The sequence below is a fragment of the Cibotium barometz genome, chromosome 24 (genome assembly GCF_041138505.1).
Source record: "Cibotium barometz isolate CiBa-2024 chromosome 24, ASM4113850v1, whole genome shotgun sequence".
NCBI lineage: Eukaryota > Viridiplantae > Streptophyta > Polypodiopsida > Cyatheales > Cibotiaceae > Cibotium > Cibotium barometz.
The window spans coordinates 48,364,506-48,378,195 of NC_141069.1; positions in this window are offsets into that span (position 1 = coordinate 48,364,506).

Genomic DNA, 13,690 nt, shown 5'->3' on the forward strand with positions numbered 1-13,690 from the left:
CTCAGCTCATCTGGCACATGCACATATACAATGCATCCAAAGACTTTCAGATGAGACAAATCACGTTTTCTTCCAGTAAACCTCTCTTCTGGAGTTACATCATGTATGGCTGCAGTTGGAGTCCTGTTCATGATGTAAACTGCTGTAGAAATAGCCTCAACCCAATAGCTATGCGGCATATTCTTCTCTCCCATCAATGCTCGTGCAATCTCAGCAATGTGCCTATTTTTCTTCTCAGCAACTCCATTTTGCTGCGGAGTGTATCTGCATGTAAACTATCTCCGAATACCATTCTTCTTCGAAAATTCAGAGAACTCATTGGAGAAGTACTCTCCCCTCCATCTGACCTTAGGCACTTTACATATTTTCCTGTTTGCTTTTCAACCATAACTCTAAAATTCTGAAAGTGAGTGAACACCTCACCCTCCTCCTTCATGAAGTATACCCACACTTTCCTTGTATGGTCATCCATAAATGTCACATAATACCTGCAGCCTCCCATAGACATGGTCTTCGTAGGACCCCATACATCTGAATGCACAACATCTAGTGCATTTTTGCTCACATTTCTGTCACATGGAAATACATGCTTTGTTTGCTTTCCAAATTGGCATGCTTCACATATTTTCTGCATACCTTCAACTTTAAACTTTGGCAGCCCTGTCACAATTCCTTTAGTCTGCATAGAGTTCATTCTCTGCACATTCACATGTCCAATTCTTTTATGCCAAATGTCTGTGTCTGTAACAATTCTTGAACCATTTGCAAACATCGCAGCACTCACTTCAGGCATGTTTACATTCAATGTAAACATTATGCCCACTCTATTGCCTTTTGCAACCAACCTGCACTTGTCTTTAAAGTCTTCAACATAATAACCATCAGGGTTAAACCAAACCTGCAAACCCTGCTCAATCATCTAGCCAACTGAAACTAGATTCTTTGTTATGTTCGGAACATGAAGTACATCTGCAAGGTACTTCACTTTGCCATCTTGCATAGACAATGGCACATCTCCAACATGGGAAATTGGATGAGCAGTGTCATCCCCTGTTTCCACAAAACCTGGTCTTTCAAGGTTTTTCATCTCCTTGAACCACTCCCCATGACTTGTCATGTGGTTCGAAGCACCTAAATCAACGTACCATACATCATCTCTATGTGCTACTTCAACATTTTTAGACATGGCATTAACAACATGCTGCATAACAAGCAACCTTTCACTATCCTGATTGTTTTTGCTCGAGGATGCATAGTTGTTTTGCTGTAATTTCCCATTTTGCATGTCAGCCTGCTTCTTATAATAATCCGCCTACACATGTCCACGCTTACCACAATAAAAGCATCCACATGTATCATTATATTACCTTTTCTAATTTCCACGACCTCTTTGACTCCCCCTGCCTCCTGAATTGGCCTCTTCCACCTGCGTGTTATTGTTGTTGTGAATTCTGGGACTGTTGTTGTTGCTACTGTTGGCCATAATTCTGATTACCTGTTCGGCCACCTCTTTGGCCGCAGCCACAGCCTCCTCTACCTCGTCCTCTTCCTGAACTTGTGTAGAAGGCTTGTTGCTTTGAACTGTTTTTGTTTTGTGAGAAGACTGTTGGTATTCACCCAAGCTCTTCTCTTCTATAATCAACATAGACACCAAATCTGTGAAATTGGGAATGTTTTCCCCCGAGTCTGAATAGACGTCTTGAATGCCTTGTATTGTGGCCCAAGACCACGTAGACAGACTTCCACCTTATCATCTCATCATCTACTAAAACGCCAATAGATGCAAGGGATTCCACAATACCCCGTGATCTTCAATGCATAGTCATTCACATACTCTTTTTCTCCACAGTATGAAGTTCATTCTTCAACTGTATCTTTCGTGATTTGGTATTCGTTTCATAGAGTTTTACCAAGGTGTCCCACGCCTCCTTAGGGGACTTGGCGTCCTGTATATGTGCCCAATCATGGTGTCCTGTGTATACTGATAGAGATCCAATACATAAATTTTCTAGCTCCTTAGTTTCAATCCTTGAACTCTTTCACATCTGTAGCAGCAATCGGAGATTGATCTCCGGTATCTCCGGTGCCTCTTCATGCTCACCTTCTATGTAGTCCCAGTCACCCTTTCCCATCAGGAAATTTGTCAACCTGGACCTCCAAGCATGGAAGTTGTTCTTATCAAGCTTCTCAGCAACAATCTGGTTTATGCCATCATTTGACATCTTGCCAGACACACAAATTTACCAGAAACAGCACTTTGGTTTGTCCTACACAAACTGTTGTATTTTCTGCAAAACGGTACTGTACTACACTCAAATGTCACAACCAGTGACCTCAATGTGCATACATACACCCAATGGCAATTGTTGACCTCCTTGCCACACACACAATGTCTGCACAACCAATCTGTCTTCCTGCAGTACTTAAAACAAAGTTCTGCAGAGAATCGATGACTTACCCGTAGTGCTGCTCGAAATCGCGTGCTTTCTAAAAAACGGAGGTCCTAATGCACCCAAAATGCATTTTCGGCCCGTAAAATGATGTCCGATAGGACCAATAGGACAATATAGTTTCCCTATAGCTTTACTCCTGTGAAGAAAGCTCCTTAATCAGAGATCGTTTGCCAGTGCCTCCCGTAGAGCTCCCGACAAGGGTGTAGTCGCCAACAAAAGTAGGGAAGAGTAGATGAAGCTCTTATCCTCGTATCGCTTCCTGTGCTTCTCTTGCTTTGCAGCTCAACCCTTAGAATGAATGAGGCTCCATACCATGAAAAGATACAGGGGAGAAGAGTTCTTGAGCTCTTGCAAAAAGTACACACACACTCACAAAACCCTAAAAGAGAACACACAAGGTGAGCGGCTGAAAATCTTCTTCTTCTTCACACAACACTCAAACACATCATATACAAAGATAGGAGTACACCATATGAAAAAGGTACTCAACCAAATACATACTAGGGTTCTCGATAGTGTGAACCTAACTAAATGAGCTAGCACTATAACTATGCCAGTGGCTATCACACAGCCTGTCATCCCACTGGCTACATATCACCCATGATCTCACCAACCATGCCAGTGGTGTAAGTGTGGGGCCTATCCCCCCCAGGCGGGTCATCAGTGTCCCACTGTCACGCAACCTGTCATCCCACTGGCTGTATATCACCCATGATCTCACCAACCATGCCAGTGGTGTAAGTGTGGGGCCTATCCCCCCCAGGCGGGTCATCAGTGTCCCACTGCCTCACTAGATGAGCTCGATATCTCAACACCCCCCCCCCCTTTATTTGAGTTTAGGAATCCAATATTTAATAGCTTTCATTATAAGGTGGAAAGAGAATCAATCTTGTTTAAAACCACTTTAAACATGCGCCACAATAGACATGCCTATGTTTGACACTTATATCAAGGTTTAGTGGAAAAAAAAGGAGCTAGGGTCAAAGCATGGACATAAGCTTCAATATTTTTACACCTATGTACTAGCATCCGCTTTATTAATGCTTATACCCCACCTATATCGATGCTTGAAAAAAACGAGAAAAAAATAACAATTTTTTTTGGAAAAATTGAAAGAAATCCCATAATCCACCCTTCTCACCTATAACACATTGGGGACATAGTAGCGTTTAGGCCTTCGAAATGTCGGGGTATTTTGTCGTTGCTCACAATAGATCAAAATAGCGCTACTCAGCAACGAAACTTTAATGCCTAGCAACAACGACAATAGCGTCAAAATTTTGCTACTTTTTCATTACGCGCAGGAGAGAAATTTCGCCTATGGAGAGCAATGACTACTACAATAACAAAATTTCGTTACTATACTGTAATTTTTCTACTGTGAGCAACAAGCATAGCAACAAAATTTTACTGCTATACTGTGATTTAAAATCCCAGAGAGTTGAAGATTTAAATTAGGTTATATATGTTTAACATACATACAAAAAATAATGATAGTTTTTTCAAACATTCATTAGAATCCTTAAAGTCATATTTGGAAACAAAAAATAAAGATAGTAAGTGAAAACCTTTGAGGGAAATAAATACAAAAACAATGTCAAGATCATGAATGTATCCCATCTTGTAATAGATCCATTTGTGTGGCTTCATCAATCTCTGTATCTAATGGAAGATCAATGAAAAGATGGGGTTCCATATATCAATATCACTATCATTATCTAATAAAGCATTGTCATGATCAATAGGTGACTCATCGTCTTCTTCAGATTGATGTTCCTCATGCTCTTGATTAGCCTCCTCTAAATTATGTCCTTCATTTTTATCATCGTCTTCTTCTAACAATGAGTTGATTTGAGGTAGTACTTGCACCTCATCCAGAGATTTGGCTTCAACACTTTGATCTTAAAAGATATGTTTTAAACGAGGAAAAACTTGTATAACATACCACCACTTTGGATCAATTCGATCGGCGTGAAACACAATCTAAGATAGTAACAAAGTATCTTTCTCATCATTCCAAAACTTTGTGGAATCAATTTTAAAAAACCCATTTGGATGTTTCTTCATGGTTTCTTAAGCACCTCTATATATCACCTTGAATCATTTGACATCAACGATGAATAGACTAAATGCTCTAAACCCAACCTCAAGAATATCTTGAATAGTTCCATAATACTTATTAAGAGACTAAGGTTATGTAGAAGAGGAAGAGAAGGGTGTGAGTGTGAATGGGCTTAAGGTCCACTAGCTCACCTATTTAAAGATGGAGCTATGAGGCATTTTGTATTGAGCAAGGCCTAGTTGTATTCATAAACAACTTAATAAGCAAGTGTTTGTTCTTGTATTTTGTGAGCTCTTTTCCTCCACACACTTGATCTAGCATGAGCACCACGTTTTCTCAACATGGTATCTAGAGCTTGGTTGATTAGAACCACTTGTGGTGTAGAATAGGTCAAAAATCTTCACTTTTCCTTATCTCTTCTTGTGTGGAGCTCAACCCTCTCATGGTAGAGGACTTCCAGCAGCATCTAGAGGTAAGATCTATCAGAGATTTCAACTAATGAAGTGTAGTAGACTCCCAGGCGCATCATTTCGTACGGATAATTGTGTGATTCCTCTCTGCGTCGCTGCGGCATTGCTGACTGTGTGCGCCGCCTACTACTGCTGCGCTGGTCGTACAACAGTTGCACTCCTGTGAGCCACCATAAGGGATGGTGTTTGAGGGCTTTAGTAGCCCATTAAGTGAGGACTCTACAGCTCTAATATGAGCTCATTCCATCCACGGATGTGCCGGCTACTAGAAGCAAAAGTCTAGGCGTCTCACTTTCTTCTTCAAGCTTTCCATTAAAGCTTCAAAGTGATTTTTTCTTGCTCATATCATCACCTCCCTTGCTCTAATCAATCAAGTGGTGTAGTGAATGTTTGTTGATGAGTTTTCTCTTGATTTTGAAGAGTTTCCATTCACATGAGGTATCCATACACCTCATACTCAACAAGCTTCATAGCTTTCAAAGTGTGCTTTTAAGCATTAATTGTGTTGTTTAACACTAATTAATCTGTTAATCCAGCAAAGGGAAAGTGTTCTTAAACACTAATAGTGTTATTAAACACTAATGGTGAACTAATCACCAAAATAAGTGTCATTTGATACTAAAAATGTGCTTTTTAACTCTAATTATATTTTATACACACTAATGGTGATCTTAATCACTAACCAAAGTGTTGCTTAACACTAAGGTGGTCTTAACCATCAAAGGAGGAGGTCATTTACATTAAGGAGGCTCTTCTTCATCAACATTGGAGGCCTGGCACATACCATAAGTGCCACATTACAAGTCTTCATCTCGTCAACCCGTTTCTTCCAAGGAGAAATGGTGCAACCATGAACCATTGTCTTCATCACATAAGCCAAGAGGCTGAAAATTTCTGGTTTTATATCATAAAACTCATTATTATGAGTGTTTTTAAAGTTGGGCACATGTACACTAAGTGCTCATCTTCAATGTTTATGTGTATTACCCTTGAGACTCTTCTTTGTAAGAGGCATAGGCATTTCATAAGCCATATGCTCTCATTTTCCAAGCCCAAGGCATGTTATTCTGCTGCGTCTAAGATGCATTGTTTACTCACTCTCATTAAGCTTGTATCTTCAAACCCTAATGGGTATTATGTAACTAACATCCATGCACAAAAGTTGTTGTAATTGTGGAGTAGACACTGCCCTTGACCAATCCATAAGGCAAGTGGTAAGACCCTCCCTTTCCCTTTCCCATTTAAATCTACCTCATTGTCCATGGAGAAGATATGGTATTCAAGGAAGCATCAAGCATGTTGTAGGAACATCTATAAGCAAACCACTTAAGCAATGGTGGCAGCCTTGTTTTGATCATTGTGTGAGAATGGTCAAGGTGGAAAGCATGTGGTGGAAGCAATGGCATGTATGTCTAAAGCATGTCATCTACAAGAAGTCAAGCAAACACAAAGAGTGGGGTGCACCATCATTGAGGTGTACATCTTCATTGTATTAGCCTCTAAGACTCTAGGAACATATTTGTAAATCCTAGATAATCACACCTATATTCCAAACCTTGTATGCCTAATGTTATAAAGGCATCCTATGTCCAACACCACCTATTCCATTCTTTCATAGTTGGTATTGAGGGGGGGTATTAAGAGACTAAGGTTATGTAGAAGGGGAAGAGAAGGGTGCGAGTGTGAATGGACTTAAGGTCCACTAGCTCACCTATTTAAAGGTGGAGCTATGAGGCATTTTGTATTGAGCAAGGCCTAGTTGTATTCATAAACAACTTAATAAGCAAGAGTTTGTTCTTGTATTTTGTGAGCTCTTTTCCTCCACACACTTGATCTAGCATGAGCACCACGTTTTCTCAACAATACTCAAGATTTTCCTCTATGACATTGGTATCATGTCTACTAGCTTGACTTTCTTACTTAAACGTCGTTATCACACCACATTCAAATGTGTTTCTTTTAGAATCCACACACTCCATGCAAAAGTGCCTTCCCTCTTACCATATTGCATTATATAGTTTTTACTAACATTAAACAAAGCATGATATTTAGTATAGTGCATTAAACAAGGTATATAACAATCAAAGCATGAGACAAAGATGAATATATATACTTACTTGAGGGTCACACCACCCTCGTGTAAGTATACATAGAAATTATGTGTACTATTTATTATACATAACTTGTGATTGCATGAGAATATCACAAATATTAAATATAACTTAGATAGTGAATTCAAGAGAACATTCATGCCTCACCAAGCTTCCTATTTTGTAAATAGCCTCTCTCATGGAAGCTAGTATATGAGCCTACAAATTAATTACCATAAAGAGAGTTATTATATTTGAATACTTGTAATATCTTGTGCCAATCATGTGTCTTGAGGCTATATAATTGTACCTGTCCTTGCTTTTTGGTCTTTGTTAAGGCACCCTTCAATGAATCCATTACTCCTGTTGGTGTACAAAAAGAGACAATCACACTTTTCACCTTATTGTGCTCCTTCTTGATGAATATCCATGGTGCCTTTCAAAGGACCATGCTACCACTCTCATCTACAACTGGCCATGCAGTTTGAAGATATCCAATGTTTTGTAAGTCATCCCTTACACCCTTGGTATCTCTTTTACCAATTAAATGGTTCCAAATATTTGTTGCCACATTCTTGATGAAGATATGCATGGGGTCAAAGAGATGATTGATCTTCAACTCACGGGCTAAGCGTCCATTTATAGGTGAGGGAGGCCTCTAACCAAGTCCAACTAGTTCCTAGAATTTTCCAGGTTCAGTTTGGCTGAATTTGGACAAGATTTGGAGCAGCTCCCTTTTTGATTTGGTTTGATCCAAGAGAGAGGAAAGATAAAACTATCTTATTATTTTTGAGTTTAAAACTCAAAAATAATAAAAGGGCTAAGGGTCCATTTATAGGTGAGGGAGGCCTCTAACCAAGTCCAACTAGTTCCTAGAATTTTCCAGGTTCAGTTTGGCTGAATTTGGACAAGATTTGGAGCAGCTCCCTTTTTGATTTGGTTTGATCCAGGAGAGAGGAGAGATAAAAATATCTTATTATTTTTGAGTTTAAAACTCCTCCACACATGTGAAATATGCGCCAAAAATGTATCATTATACCCAAAATATCTCTTTTTTTAAAGTAATATTCAAAGTTTGTTTACTAATAAACCTTGTACTCATCAGTCAACTCTTCATCTTATGTGGGCATTTACTCATTTTTGGGTATTTTTCTTTTATAAATTGGATTTATCTCCTCCCCACACTTGGATTGATCCTATTGGCCCATAGGAACCTTAATTGGACCATAATCCAAAATTTTTTGAAAATCTAGACCCTTAGGCTAAGGTCCTTTATACCTATTTTCATTTAATTCCAATTGCACATTGGAAAGTTCTTTTCGATTTTCTCTTTCAGAGGAAACCATTTTAGACACTAGGAAGATTTTTATATCCAAAAATATCTCAATTTTGGATTACCTCCCTCTAGGCCAAAAGATGGTAAAACAGGATATTTCTTTTATTTCAGAGAGGGGAATAATTATAAGATAAAAAGGGGAGGTTCTTACACTTGTACACCTCATAAGATGGAGGGAGGAATCTTACATCCTACCCCACTTAAAAAATGCAAATGTCCTCATCTCGCAAACTAGAGGACAACTCTTTCCCTTAAGATCCAACTGATTCTGGGGTTGGTTATAGTCTGGTCAACCCAACAGAATCCTGGGATAAAGATCCCTTATATATAACTCATCATTAGATAACAATTCATTCATATCTTTAACACAATAATGGTCCATTAGACCAAAATTTCCATCTGAATAGTCCTCCATGGGAATTTCAATTATACAGATTTTTAATTTGTCATCCCTTAACTTGATCCACTGGGTCAATTGTTAATAGTAGAAATTTGTCAGCACAATCCACTAATCTCATAAAAATTTGCTGAAGTCATTATCGTCATTCTAGTTACGAACATCATCATAGGGACTCGTCCCATTCAGAGTTTTAAAATCATATCAACCACATTCGAATTCATCATCTGGATAGCATTTTTACTTATAATTTCAAGGTCTTAGATTTACTCGTATATACTACCAGTAAAGAGCTACAGTTATACCCTCGGTATATACGGGTAGTCACGGTCCTTGGAATTATAAGGTAAATACCATCATGTCTAGGCCTCAAGCAAGTCAGGGATTCCATGCAATTGCGAAACTTCTATCTGAAGACCCAATTACTAATTTATGAATTTCAGTATGAATATCAATTTGTATAAATTTCATCACACATTTCTAACTTTTTACTCTGTTACTTAATAAATTTTTGACATTTATGGCTTCTCAGTTAATCCACTTTAGCCAATTCACTCTGATACCAGCTGAAAGATCCTTGTTCCCTCCGTGCAACGAATTCTGGGGTGCTAGCAGTGGAAGAAGAACTTCTTGCATGTGGCAGGGTCCCTCACTCTTGGGGCCTCGCCCACGGATATCCGGACAAGAGACTAATCCCTCGGTTCTTCCAAAACTGAACCCGAAAGAACTTCCCTCGCCCGAAAAGCACGAGCGATCCCTCCATGATATTTTTACTCTAACGTAGCAAGGTCATCACCAACTAAACTGATCCAACCGAACCTGTAAATACACTCGATCAGATCAAGGAAGAAACTTGCACTTGGATCATAGAGACCAATGCTTTTCTCCTCATTGAGAGGCACAGCCGTTGATTCTTTTCCATAGAACAATTTTTATTCGGGATTTACTTCATCTATCATACCATAACAGAATTGAGTCTCATTTTAGGGATCCATCAGTCCAGCCTAGTCCCATGGGTTAGCCAGCCGCCCAACCACTGTAGTGATGGGATCCAATTAGGAATTTGGTTAGGTTTTGTCTCGGGTACCAGGGAAAAGAGTTCCTAGGCCCCCTAGTCAGATATTCATGCAAACTTAAAACTAGTCACACCACTTACACACCGAGTATGAAATTGCCTTTTCACAGATTCAGCTGTCTTTAAAATAATCATTTAATGAAACCATAGTGTCACTGATCATAGTCCTCCAAATATTCGGTTGAATTCTAATTTCCAATCATTCCTTCATCGGTGTACCTATGGCATCATTGGCAAAACTAAAACGCTCACCACCTATCCACTCAAGGGCCTTTTCGTCTCGATAGTTCCTAGCTCATATTACCCGCCTATATATTCACTTATAAAAATCAGAACCCCCTTCTCCTTACCAAGGTGTCAAAAATGTATCATTATATCCAAAATATCTCATTTTTTAAAGTAATATTCTTAGTTTTTTTACTAATAAACCTTGTACTCAGTCAACTCTTCATCTTATGTGGGCATTTACTCATTTTTGGGCATTTTTCTTTTATAAATTGGATTTATCTCCTCCCCACACTTGGATTGATCCTATTGGCCCATAGGAACTTAATTGAACCATAATCCAATTTTTTTTGAAAATCTAGACCCTTAGGATAAGGTCCTTTATACCTATTTTCAATTAATTCCAATTGCACATTGGAAAGTTCTTTTCGAATTTCTATTTTAGGGAAAACCATTTTAGACACTAGGAAGATTTTTATATCCAAAAATATCTCAATTTTGGATTACCTCCCTCTAGATATTTTCTCTCTCTCTAGGCCAAAACATGGTAAAACAGGATCTTTCTTTTATTTTAGAGAGGGGAATAATTATAAGATCAGAAGGGGAGGTTCTTACACCTGTACACCTCAAACGATGGAGGGAGGAATCTTACATCCTACCCCACTTAAAAAACGCGAGATGTCCTCATCTCGCAAACGAGAGGATAACTCTTTCCCTTAAGATCCAACTGATTCTGGGGTTCCTTATAGTCTGGTCAACCCAATAGAATCCTAGGATAAAGATCTCTTATATAGAACTCATCATCAGATAACAATTCATTCATAGCTTTAACACAATAATGGTCCGTTAGACCTAAATTTCTATCTGAACAGTCCTCCATGGGAATTTCAATTATACAGATTTTTAATTTGTCATCCCTTAACTTGATCCACTGGGTCAATTGTTAATAGTGAAAATTTGTCAGCATAATCTACTAATCTGTCATTCCAATTACGAACATCATCACAGGGACTCGTCCCATTCATCGTCATTGTGGTTTTGCTCAGCTTATCGCTTTTCAACCAAAATTCAAGAATCGTCATTTTTCAATCAGAATCCAAATCAACTCATCACTTCTCAACTAGAGTTTTAAAATCATATCAACCACATTCGAAATCATCATCTGGATAGCATTTTTGCTTATAATTTCAAGGTCTTAGATTTACTCATATATACTGCCAGTAAAGAGCTGCAATTATACCCTCGGTATATATGGGTAGTCACGATCCTTGGAATTATAAAGTAAATACCATCATGTCTAAGCCTCAAGCAAGTTAGGGATTCCATGAAATTGCGGTACTTCCATCTGAAGACCCAATTACTAATTTATGAATTACAGTCTGAATATCAATTTGTATGAACTTCATCACACATTTATAACTTTTTACTATTACTTGATAAATTTTTGACATTTTTGGCTTGTCGATTGATCCACTTTAGCCAATTCACTCTGATACTAGATGAAAGATCCCTGTTTCCTTTGTGCAACAAATTCTGGGGTGCTAGCAACAGAAGTAGCACTTCTTGCACGGGGCAAGGTCCCTCACTCGGGGCCTCGCCCATGGATATCCGGACGAGACTAATCCCTCGGTTCTTCCAAAACCAAACCCAAAAAAACTTCCCTCGCCCGGAAAGCATGAGCAATTCCTCCATGATATTTTTACTCTAACGTAGTCAAGGTCATCACTAACCAAACTGATCCGACCAAACAACCTGAAAGACACTTGATCAGATCAAGGAAGAAACTTGCACTTGGTTCATAGAGACCAACGCTTTTTTCCTCATTGAGAGGCACAACTGTTGATTCTTTTCCATAGAACAATTTTTATCTGGGATTTACTTCATCTATCGTACCATAATAGAATTGAGTCTCATTTTAGGGATCCATTAGTCCAGCCTAACTCCATCCAATCCCATGGGTTAGCCAACCGCCCAACCACTATAGTGATGGGATCCAATTAGGAATTTGGTTAGGTTTTGTCCCGGGTACCAAGGAAAGGAGTTTCCAGGTCCCCTAGTTGGATATTCATGCAAACTTAAAACTAGTCATACCACTTACACACCCAGTATGAAATTGCCTTTCTCACAGATTCAGCTGTCTTTAAAACAATCATTTAATGAAACCATATGTCACTGATCATAGTCCTCCAAATATCCGGTTGAATCCTAATTTCCAATCATTCCTTCATCGGTGTACCTATGGCATCATTGGCAACCAGAATGCTCACCACCTATCCACCCAGGGGCCTTTTCGATAGTTCCTAGCTCATAGTACCCGTCACTTATAAAAATCAAAATGGAGTCTCCATTGAAGATCAGCAAGATCAAGCAACAGATCCATATAAAAGAGCCATGGACTCATCCGTTTAGGACCAGCAAGGTCAATCAACTAGATCCATGCCCGGTTTCAGAAAACAACTCTTACTCCTTGTTCCAATATCTTCCCCGATGCACGTGTGGGTAGCGACCCAGAGCTCGAGCACTGTATGGTCAGCACCCTCTAGGATCCTTCGTAGGTCACCTAGTGCTTCACTCATAGTCTGCTTCCTTGGCTGCTCATCCACCATACCGGAAGCTCACCTTTTAAATCGAACCGAGGCTGGTCAAGACCTCGGCTGACCTTGTTATGCGAGACGTCTGCCGTTGACTATCCCCATCGGCTGTTGCAACTTTATGAGTTAGGTCTCCACGACCTCATTCACAAGACGGTCAAAATGCTTCCCCAACATTATTGTCATAAAATAGTCATTTAAAAATAGGTCATAAATATAGTTTCTATAACAAACTCTCGTCTTTCCACATTGTTCCACGTCTTTCCACATTGTTCCACATCAATCCACATCCATTTCATATGTATTCGCATTCTCATCCAACATTCTCATCCAATCACATCATTTTCCATCTCATCACTTCTTTCCTCATTTATCCTCATCAGATCTCATCCACTCGCATCTACCCATATCCACATCTCATCACATCACATTCATTCACATCTCATCCATTCATATCTACCCTGATCCATATCACATCACATCACATCACATCCATTTCACCTCACATCTCATCCATTCATATCTACCCTGATCCATATCACATCACATCACATCCATTTCACCTCACATCATATCCATCACATCACATCACATCCATTTCACCTCATATCTCATTCATTCACATCTATCCCAATTCACATCCCATCACATCTCATCCATTCACATCACATCACATCTCATTCATTCACATCTATCTTGTTTCACATCACATCACATCACATTCATTCACATCACATATCATCCATTCACATCTATCCCAATTTAAATCACATCTCATCATATCCATTTCACATCACATCTCATTCATTCACATCTCGATTCACATCACATCACATCTCATCCATTCACATCCCATATCATTCATTCACATCCCGATTCACATGACATCACATCTCATTCATTCACATCCCGTTTCACATCACATTAGATCACATCTCATTCACTCACATCTATCCATTTCACATCACATCACCTCCATCCATTCACATCC